At 37.9% G+C, this 10,119-nt stretch overlaps 1 non-coding gene across 1 annotated transcript; it reads left to right on the top strand.

The window, feature by feature from the left end:
- Positions 1 to 9,794: 9,794 nt before the first annotated feature.
- On the top strand, positions 9,795 to 9,866 carry TRNAC-GCA (transfer RNA cysteine (anticodon GCA)). Its single transcript has one exon. It is a non-coding gene; the product is annotated as a tRNA-Cys (tRNA).
- Positions 9,867 to 10,119: the final 253 nt, after the last annotated feature.

The following is a 10,119-nucleotide window of genomic DNA, read 5'->3' as shown; positions in this document are numbered from 1 at the left end:
AGAAAGGAACAGGACCCAAGGGCACTGCAATCTCTCATCCTGGTTGAGGCGTGAGATGGTAGAATGCCCCAACAAGTACAGCAATGATGGGAAATACAGGCAGATAGTTCCAGCTAGGGCTGGAATGATCTAAAGACTTGTTCACTCACATATCTTGTTGGACCTTAGTTGGGGCTGTTGGTCTGAATACCTACATAGAGACTGGTGATAGTGGGACATCAGCCTCAGGTGTTCAGCTTTTACATGTGGCAGCTTGGACTTCCTCATAGCATGGTGGCTGGGATCCAAGAGAAAGGATCCCAGGAGACGGAGGTAGAAGCTGCACGTCCTTTTCAGACCTAGCCTCAGAAGTCACACAGCATTACTTTTGTCATAGCCTGTTGGTGTAGAAGTCCCGAGCCGCTGGCCTGAATTAAATGGAGGAAACATTCAACGAGAAACACATTAAAGAAACTGGGGTCATATGTTAAAACACAATCTGTCTTATGACCACAATTGCTTACTTTCCTCCCACATGCAAAGTATATTCACTTCTCCAAAGACTCTAGAAAAATCTTATTCCATTATTAAATCAGGCTCAGACTCAAGGTCCACATGCAATTGAGGCTCCTGCAGTGTGGTTCCTCAAGTCCATCTTCTTGAGTACCATCCTTCTCAGTCTGAAAACCTGTAAATTAAAGAGACTGATGATCTGTCCTATGGTGGTGGAACAGGAATAGGATAACTGCAGTAGATACTCCCATTCAGAAAGAGAGAAAATAGGAGGCACACAGCAGACACTGGTTCACAGCAATTCTGAAATCCCCAAGGCACATGTGGCTGATTCCTTTATTAGGGCTTAGTTTGCTATTATACTTACTATCTGAGAATGATCTCCCATGGCTCTAGTCTCTGCCCTCTAGGCTCTGAGTTACTCTTCCTTGTCCTTGAGAAATGGACTCAGGTAATTCTAGGAGATTTGAGAAGAGAGGAAGCTAGTACCTGGCTCACTTGTTCATAGGGAGCAGAACTCTGGACCTTGGGTTTGGTTCTGGAGCAGGGATCTGGCAGTCCCTGGGCATAGAGACTGGTGATAATGAAACATATGGACCTGGTTCCTATAGTGGGGAGTAGACAGACATTAATGTCTCAGGCCCCTTACACAAAATGAGGGACTGGGCTTAGGTATTCTTTAGCTCAGGTAGGGTAGAGGACCCAGATAAATAAGGGAGTTTCCCTGTAAGGAAAAGATTAAAGCTATTTCAGTCCATGGGAGCTTGGTCAAATTGACAAAAGATATGCATAGTTCTTTTTTTTCTCAAGCCAAATTCACTTCCTAGAAGAAAATCAGGGCCCTTTGAGAGCTGAATTGCTTTCAGCAACATTAATATAATACATTAACCTGCTGTTCCTAGGTGATATAATCAAGGAGTTTTAAATTGAGGTAGTTTTCCTTCAGAGCTGCTAGAATATTTTAATTATTTCCTTATGGTATGGATTTCGCTTACTTCCAAATGGGATTGAGACAGTATACATCTAAAAAGATTATCAAAACAAAAATAAAGGATCAAAAACTATATAAATAAGTGTGCTAAGACTTAGAATTAATTTAGTAACAATGATTGAATATTAAATGTGCTCTAAGCTTCATTCCAGAACATACTTTCATACAGCTGTGTCTATGTTTGGTATGTCTTTGAACATGCATAACAGTGTAAGTGTTTGCTTCTGGAAATACTTACTTCCAACTTCTTTAAAGGTAAAGCAACTCATTTATTTAGAATGGAATGTTTGAAGTTGGAGGAGTCTTGAGAGATCATCGACGCCAGCTTCTTCTCTCTGCAGCTGACGGCTGGAGGATCCAGAGGGATTCAGGGGCTTGCCCAAAGGTCAGACTGATTGATCAGAGTTGATGTTGACTTCATAGCCCAATGTTCTTTCCTGTATACCATAAAGGAGCAATTCTTTTTTTTTTTTAAGGTGGAGTTTCATTCTTCTTGCCCAGGCTGGAGTGCAATGGTGCAATCTCGGCTCACTGCAACCTCCACCTCCCGGGTTCAAGCAATTCTCTTGCCTTAGTCTCCCAAGTAGCTGGGACTACAGGCATGCGCCACCACGCCCAGCTAATTTTGTATTTTTACTAGAGATTGGGTTTCTCCATGTTGGCCAGGCTGGTCTTGAACTCCCGACCTCAGGTGATCCACCCACTTCAGCCTCCCAAAGTGCTGGTATTACAGGTGTGAGCCACCGCACCCAGCCCATAAAGGAGCAATTCTTAGAGCTGACGTTTTCAGAGTCACTGCTAATTAATAATTTAATGAGAAAGGAAAAAACTATATATTTGCAATAAAAAATTATGATTTGATACACACAGATCTGATTTTAGATATGAAGTGGCTCTAAACACACACGAACCAGCAGGCTCATGGCTGGACAGTGGTGAATACAGGGGGACAGAAGGAGTAGAATAGAGACAGGCTTAAGGGTGAAATTGTGAGGAGAGATCCCTGAGGGAGGCCAGAAGTTGTCCTCCTGGTCCCTGCACACAGTGAGGCTCCAAAGAAGGTGAGAAGTCAAGTCTGGATGCCACTACTCTCCTCTTCAGCCATTTAATGAAGTGAAAGCCATTACAAGTAAGATTTGGTCAAATCAAAGAATTTCAGTCTTGCATGTTATTTTTTGACTTACTTCCAAGGAATTATAATTCAATCAGAGAAGAAGAACCATATAAGTGATATAACAGATTTATTATAGGGATGAGATGTCACACAATTGTGGGAACTTGGTGAGAGTATAGGTAAGTCTGTTGCTCCTGTGTCTAGTGCTGGGCTTGAAGTCGGCAAGGCCAGAAGTCTGGAAAGGAAGATCAATATGAAGTGGGAGAGAGAAAGGATGAATTGGAACCCACATCAGTCTCTCAATGCTTCCAAACCTCCAACTCCAACAATGTTGGGATTTGCAGAATGGCTGGCTCATTTCACCCCAAAGCTGCTCACAAACTTGGCCCAGGATTCAGAGAAGTTAAAGAGGAGATCCAGTAGGAAGTGGAGGAACTATGGGCCTGCAGCTGCCCTGATGGACAAAGTGAGCCACAAGATCAGTGATTACGGGCAGACTGCAACAGCACCTGCTTCTACACCTCTATCTCATTGTAAACATGCTGCTGCCTCACTTCCACCTTCACATCTGCACATTTTCTTGTGGGCAACTCTGATAGACAACCATGCAGAGAAGGGAATTCTGGGAGATGTATTTCCAGCTTAGCTAAGTTGATTTCATACAATCCACTACGTCCATGAATTTAATTATTCTCCTTATTCTCCAAATAATCTTATATTCAGTGCACTAGCCAAAGGGTTGGTAAGCTTGCTATTTTTTTTTTTTTTTAATTCTTAGGAAAGCTTAGAGAGGGAGCGTATATCAGAAAAAAAAAAAAGACATTTCATTAAACAAATTAGCAGAAGCATTCATGGAGGGACACACTGATCTCACTGATATGGTGGTCACACAGTAACTTTTAAGGAACAAACCTTTCTCATAAAACAAGGCACATCTCTACCTGAAATTGTAACCACTGGACTAGAACAAAGTAATCTGAGCAGCTTGAAAGCTTGAATGCACCTTGTAAAAGGGTTTTTGTTTCATTTAGAAATTAACTTGAACCCTGGGAAAATCTGGGTCAACTTGAGAGAGAGAAAGAAAGAGGAAGGGGAAGAGAGAAGAGAGAGAGAATTAGTTTGAGAGTGAATTTTAGAGTAAAACGTAACACATTTTATGACCTCCAGGCTATAATAGAGCAGACAGTCTCCCCTGAAGGCTTTTGAGAGGTAAACTGCAAAGCATTGACTAAATATATCATTTGGCCAACTTTTCTATGACAATTTAGTTTGGTGCCCTTTGACTGGGACATTCTTTTTTTTTTTTTTCCTTTAAAAAAATAAAATAAAACTAACATGTACCTCTCACCTGGCTGAAGGCGTAACAAAAACTTGAAAGACTTCCCTAGACCACAGTGCCAACGGAGTGGGAAATCTGGGCACAAGGCCTAAATCCAGATGCTACTTCTCCAAGACCAGAAAATAGACTAATATTATTAGCTGTTAATATTATTAGGTGTTAAGTGAATAATGAAAAGGGCTAAAGGACACCATGACTATCAGGGAAATAAAGAATGCCAGGTGGTGGGATGCCCTGTTGCGGGCAGAGAGAGGCTTTTGAGTTTGCGATTGAGTTGAAGGAAGAGTTTGTCTTGGTCTGTGGATCAGGCACCATCTGTTCACTAAGTTAGAGGTTGCAGAGCAGCTTATCCTCAAGTGAGATAACATATGCCTGTGCTTGCTATTACTTTCTTGAGATGGTTTACTTCATTACACAAATTCTTTCTAATATTATACCATAGGTTTTTTTTATTGTGGTAAAACATTATATAGCATTAAATTTACCATATTAGGCATTTTAAGTGTATAGTTCAAGAGCATTAAGTACATTCACATCATTGTGCAACACAGTTCTAGAACCTTTTATCTTGCAAAATTGAAAATTGAAACTCTATACCAACTAAACACTAATTTTTGCCTCCCCAATCACCTAGCCCTTTGGCAACCACATTTCTACTTTCTGTTTCTATGGTTTTTACTGCTTAAGATACTTCATAGGTTAGACTTCTACAATATTTATCCTTCTGCAACTGGCTTATTTCACTTGGCATAACTTGAGGTTCATCCATGATGAGGCATGGGACAGAATTTCCTTATTTTTAAAGGCTGAGTAATATTCCACATTTTCTTTATTCATTAATCTGTTGATGAACATTTGGGTGACTTCCACCTCTTGGCTCTGTGAATAATGCTGCAATGAACATAGATCTGCAACTATCTTTTGAGATCCTGCTTTGAATTCTTTTGGATAATACCTAGAAGTAGAATTGTTGGATCATATGGTAATTTTATTTCTAATTTTTTGAGAAACCTCCATGTTATCTTCCATAATAATTACACATTCTCACCAACAGTACACAAGAGTTTCAATTTCTCCACATCCTCAACAACCCTTGTTATTTTGTTCTTTTGATAGTGGTTATTGTAACAGGTGTGAGGCAATGTCTCATTGTGGTTTTGATTTGCATTTACTTATAATTAGGGATGTTGAGCATCTTTTCATAGGACATAGACATTTATAAGAACAAATATTTTGTGCAAACTAATATGGGGAAAAATTAAGGTAGTAAGGTTGAGGGTGAATCTTGTGTCCGTGGTAAGAACATATTTTCTTCTTAATGTAGGATTGTATTTGAAACCTCTCACACAGTTTAATCATTTTGTTCTGCCATTATTTGGCCATCCTTGTACTTTCTGAATTGGTCCTCCATGAGAAAGTAACATTTGAATTTGTGAGCCATTAATTGTCAGGATTAGAAAAAATTTAGTAGATCTTCTAATTGGAACATCTGCATTTTACAGTTGAGTAAACTTTGGATTAAAAAGTGAAAAAAATTCAATTGAGGAGCAATATCTTGATATAAGGGGAAAACCCTTCTGATTACTGAAAATTTTAATTTTTTCCTGGCTTCATTCAGGTATAATTGGCTAATAAAATTGTGTATATTTAAGATATACAATGTTATAATTTTATATACATATACATTGTGCAATGATTATTACAATCAAGTTAGTTAACACTTCCATTACCTTACATAGTTACCATTTTTAAAAATTGTGAGAACCTTTAAGATTTACTTTCTAGGCAAATTTCAAGTATATAATACAGCATTTATTATTACCTATAGACACAATGTTGTACATTAGATCCAAAGAACTTATTCATGCTATAACGGAAAGTTTTTAACCATTTGACCAATATCACCCTATTTCTCCCACCGCTAAGCACCCAGCAACCACCATCCTACTCCACATCTATAAGTTCGACTGTTTTTTAGATTCCTCACATAAGTGAGATCATATAGTATTTCTCTTTCTCTGTCCAACTTTTTCACTTAGCATGATGCTCTCAAGTTGCATCCATGTTATCACAAATGGCAAGATTTCCTTCTTTTTAATAGCTGAATAATATTCCATTGTGCTTATGTGTGTGTATATAAATATGTGTATATAGAAGTATATACATATATACTTATATATAAGTATATATGTGTATATATAAGTATATACATATATATTTATATATAAGTATATATGTGTATATATAAGTATATACATATATATTTATATATAAGTATATATGTGTATATATAAGTATATACATATATATTTATATATAAGTATATATGTGTATATATAAGTATATACATATATTTATAAGTGTATATACATATAAGTATATATATGTATGTGTATATATATTTTTTATATATACACACACACATACTTTATCCATTCATCTGTTGCTGACACTTAGGTTGTTTCCATATCTTTGCTATTGTGAATAATGCTTCAATAAAAATGAGGGTGCAGATATCTCTTTGAGATACTGATTTCTTTTCCTGTGGATATGAAACCTGAGGTTTTCTTCATGTCCTCGCTAACACTTGTTATTTCTTGTCTTTTTGCTAATAGTCACCCTAACAGGTGTGAAGTGATATTTCATTTGATTTGCATTTCTATGATGATTGATGATGTTGAGAACTTTTTTTATGTAATTGATGACTGTTTGTATGCCATCTTTGAGAAAATGTCTATTTATGTTCTTTGCCCACTTTTTAATTGAACTATTTGTTTTTTTTTTCTATTGAATTGTATGAGTTCTTACATATTTTGGATATTAACCCCTTGTCAGATACGTGGTTTGGAAATATTTTATCCCATTCTGTAAGTTGCCTTTTCATTTTTTAATTGTCTCTTTTGCTGTGCAGAAGCTTTGAAAAACTTAAATTCTAGTTTCCATTATTAAATAGGGTTATGGAATCTAGAAATATTAGGAGGTTTCAGTTTCTAAAACTCTGTGGTTGAACATATTTTGAATAATTGCCACAATTTTTCTGAGATCTCTGCAAGATGTTTTGTTTTGTAATCCCCTCCTTTTTTGTGGCTCTGATGAAAATCTTTGAGTGCTAAGCTTTGGAATCGGACCAGATTGTTTGACTTATATACCTTATAATGAAAACAAACATTAACTTTTACTTTTGCTTATGTTTTGAGAGCACTGAGAGCAAATTCATATATGTGGCCTCACGATGGCAGAGGGTTAGGAATATAAGAGCAGATCAGTTCGGCTCCTGTCTTGTGGCAGGTGCTGTTTTGGGCCTCATGGGGTTTATACCATCTCAACAAATATGGACAGGATCCTCAAAATTAGTGCAGACCTGACTATTCTTCCCAAGTATTCTGTGTGTATTAGTCAGGGTTCTCTAGAGAAAAAGAACCAAATACGTACGTGTGTGTGCATACACACACACAAATATATATATACACACACACGCATATACACACACATGTATATGTATATAGGTATATGCTTGCACACACACACACATGTATACATATAGAAAGACATTTATTAAGAGGAATTAGCTCATATGATTATAGAGGCTGAGAAAGCCCAAGATGTCTAGTTAGCAAGCTGGAGACCCAGGATTGCTGATGGTAGTTTCAGGCTGAAAGTCAGCAGGTTGGAGACCCAAGAAAAGCTGATGTTTCATTCTGAGTCCAGAGGCTGGAAAAGACTGATGTCCCAGCTCAAAGCAGTCAGGCCAGAGGAGTCCCCTCTCACTCAGCATTTTTGCTGTATTTGGATTTCAACTTGATTGGAGGAAACTCACCTACATTAGGGAGGGCAATCTGCGTTACTCAGTCTGCTCATTCAAATGTTAATCTCATCCAGAAACACCTTCACAGATACCCAGAATAACGTTTAACCAAATATCTGAACACCCAGTGGTCCAGTCAGGTTAAAATATTAAATTAATAAGTAACTATGGTTACCACTGAGGGTTTCCAGGATGACTTTGGGGACGTATGGACAAGTTGGCTAGCTGTGTGACCTTGGGCAAGTTATTTAACTTCACTGTGCCTCAGTTTTCTCATTTGTAAGGTAAAGATGATAGTATTTCCTCCCTCATTGGATTGTCTTGAGGATTAAATGAATTAGTATTAGTAAAGTGTTGAGAAGCATACATGGCAAGTTGTAAATGGAACATGTTAAATATAATTTTAACATACTTTAATAGTTTTATCTATTTATTTTGATGTACAGTAAAAAGAAATACAACTAGCATGATTTCAAGGATATTTTTGGTCAGGATGAGGCTAAGTAAAAAAGCAGTAAGTTGATCGCAAGACACATATTAAGTAAATACTACTATAGGAGGTGTATGGAAATGATAGAAACTGTGACAATGGTAAAAACAAGTGATAATGTTTAGAAAATACCCAATTTTCTGAGGAATTTCCTGGAACTGAAAGCTTTCCTTGGATGTAGAACATTTAGTACTAAAACAGGGTAAGTCCCCAGCAAACCAGGATGGTTGGTCAACCTGTATACAACTACAGCCTGATATTTATCCCACAAGCATTTTTTTGAACACTTGTATTGTTTCAGGCAGTGGGAGCTTCCAAAGGACCCCCACCTCTAATGGGCTCTAAGTAGAGTGGACCCCAGTCCACATCCTGCCACTGACATGCTTGTGATTTTAAGTAAGGCTCTTTGGCTTCTCTCAACCTGTGTTTTTTTAGTGTACAAAAAGAAGTGGATGAAATAATGATCTCTAAAACCCTTCCAGCACTGGAGTTCTTTGATATGAAGCACACAGTACGTCTGCTACTGTTAAAATCTCCACTCCCACTGATGGCCAGCATGAGGAAAGAACAACGAGCAAAACATGCATTGTGATTCTTTTCTTAGCATTCAGTTCCAGCCTAAGGCAGGGGAGCCTCTTCTAGGCTCCCAACCAACCAAAACTCTGACACAAAATGATCATCCCAAATGTAGGATCCGTTGGAAATGCCTGAATAATGTAAGTGGCCTAGGAAATTGGCAGAAGAAAGACTCAAACATGTAAGATTTACATAAGAAGCACCTGCACAATTTATTAGGGTGAGAGGAGATGTTTATGAGGTCAGGAAATACAGGTTGCTATAATTGTGCTTGTGTTTACAAGTTGAAAATAAATCTTTGGTGGTAGGACCAGGATAAATTATTTACTTGGTTGATTAAGAGACTCTCATCTCGAGTCTTGTTTCTCTTCATCAAATAACCTTTCAAAGTCGACAGTGTTCCACATTTCAGGCAAGTTATGTTACACAAGAGTATAACTCACTGACCATCTGTTTTTGTGTGACTAAAATCATCTTACAGTTGTGGCTTGGAAAAGCTATCTCACACAAATCGTTATTTATACATAATTTTTTCCAGAGTCAATTTAATGCAACAAATATCTGGAGTGCCAGTTATGAGCTCAATTCTGTGAAGTCATGAAGAGGAATAAGAATCTCAGTTGCTAAGAGCCTTGGCTAAGAGAAACTCGACAGGAATCCAGTCATCCACATTATAGTGATGTTGCCATTTGTGGAGAATCCGATTATTTTTACTTGCAACTGAGGTTTGCCTTCTGTGAGATATGGTGGATAGGAATAAGGCTCTGGGTACTGGCCAGTCTAAGAAGAGTTTCTTGGCTCCTGAGAACTAAGTTCTCAGGAGTCCTGTCTTTTTTCATAATAAACCTCTTCTAAAGCTTGTAATGCCCAGACTTCCTTCAGACAACATTCTAATTATAGCTCCCCTGAGTCACTGGAGGTTTTTAGAATCAGAATGTTGAGAGACAGAGAGAGAGAGATAGACTATAAAAGCAAGCTTACTGGTGTGGGGGTATAGCTCAGGGGTAGAGCATTTGACTGCAGATCAAGAGGTCCCTGGTTCAAATCCAGGTGCCCCCTGTGCATTTGTGTTTTTGTTTCAGAAGAACATGGATTGACTTTGACTTCTTATCTTCTATGGCTCATGGCTGATTGAATAATAACTAATGTCCCTTGCTTGCATTCTTAGTACATGCCAGTCTAGGCCCTTTACATTGGCTCTCCTCTATTTCTGACCACAGTTTTACAGGATAGATGCTTGTTTGTATTGCCATTTTACATGAGGAGGCTGAGAGTTGGAGATACTTAGTAATTCACTCAAGGTCAAAAAGCT

The sequence above is a fragment of the Macaca mulatta genome, chromosome 2 (assembly GCF_049350105.2).
Source record: "Macaca mulatta isolate MMU2019108-1 chromosome 2, T2T-MMU8v2.0, whole genome shotgun sequence".
Classification (NCBI taxonomy): Eukaryota; Metazoa; Chordata; class Mammalia; order Primates; family Cercopithecidae; genus Macaca; species Macaca mulatta.
The sequence above is the reverse complement of the archived record's forward strand: the minus strand, read 5'-3'. Positions and strand labels throughout refer to the sequence as shown.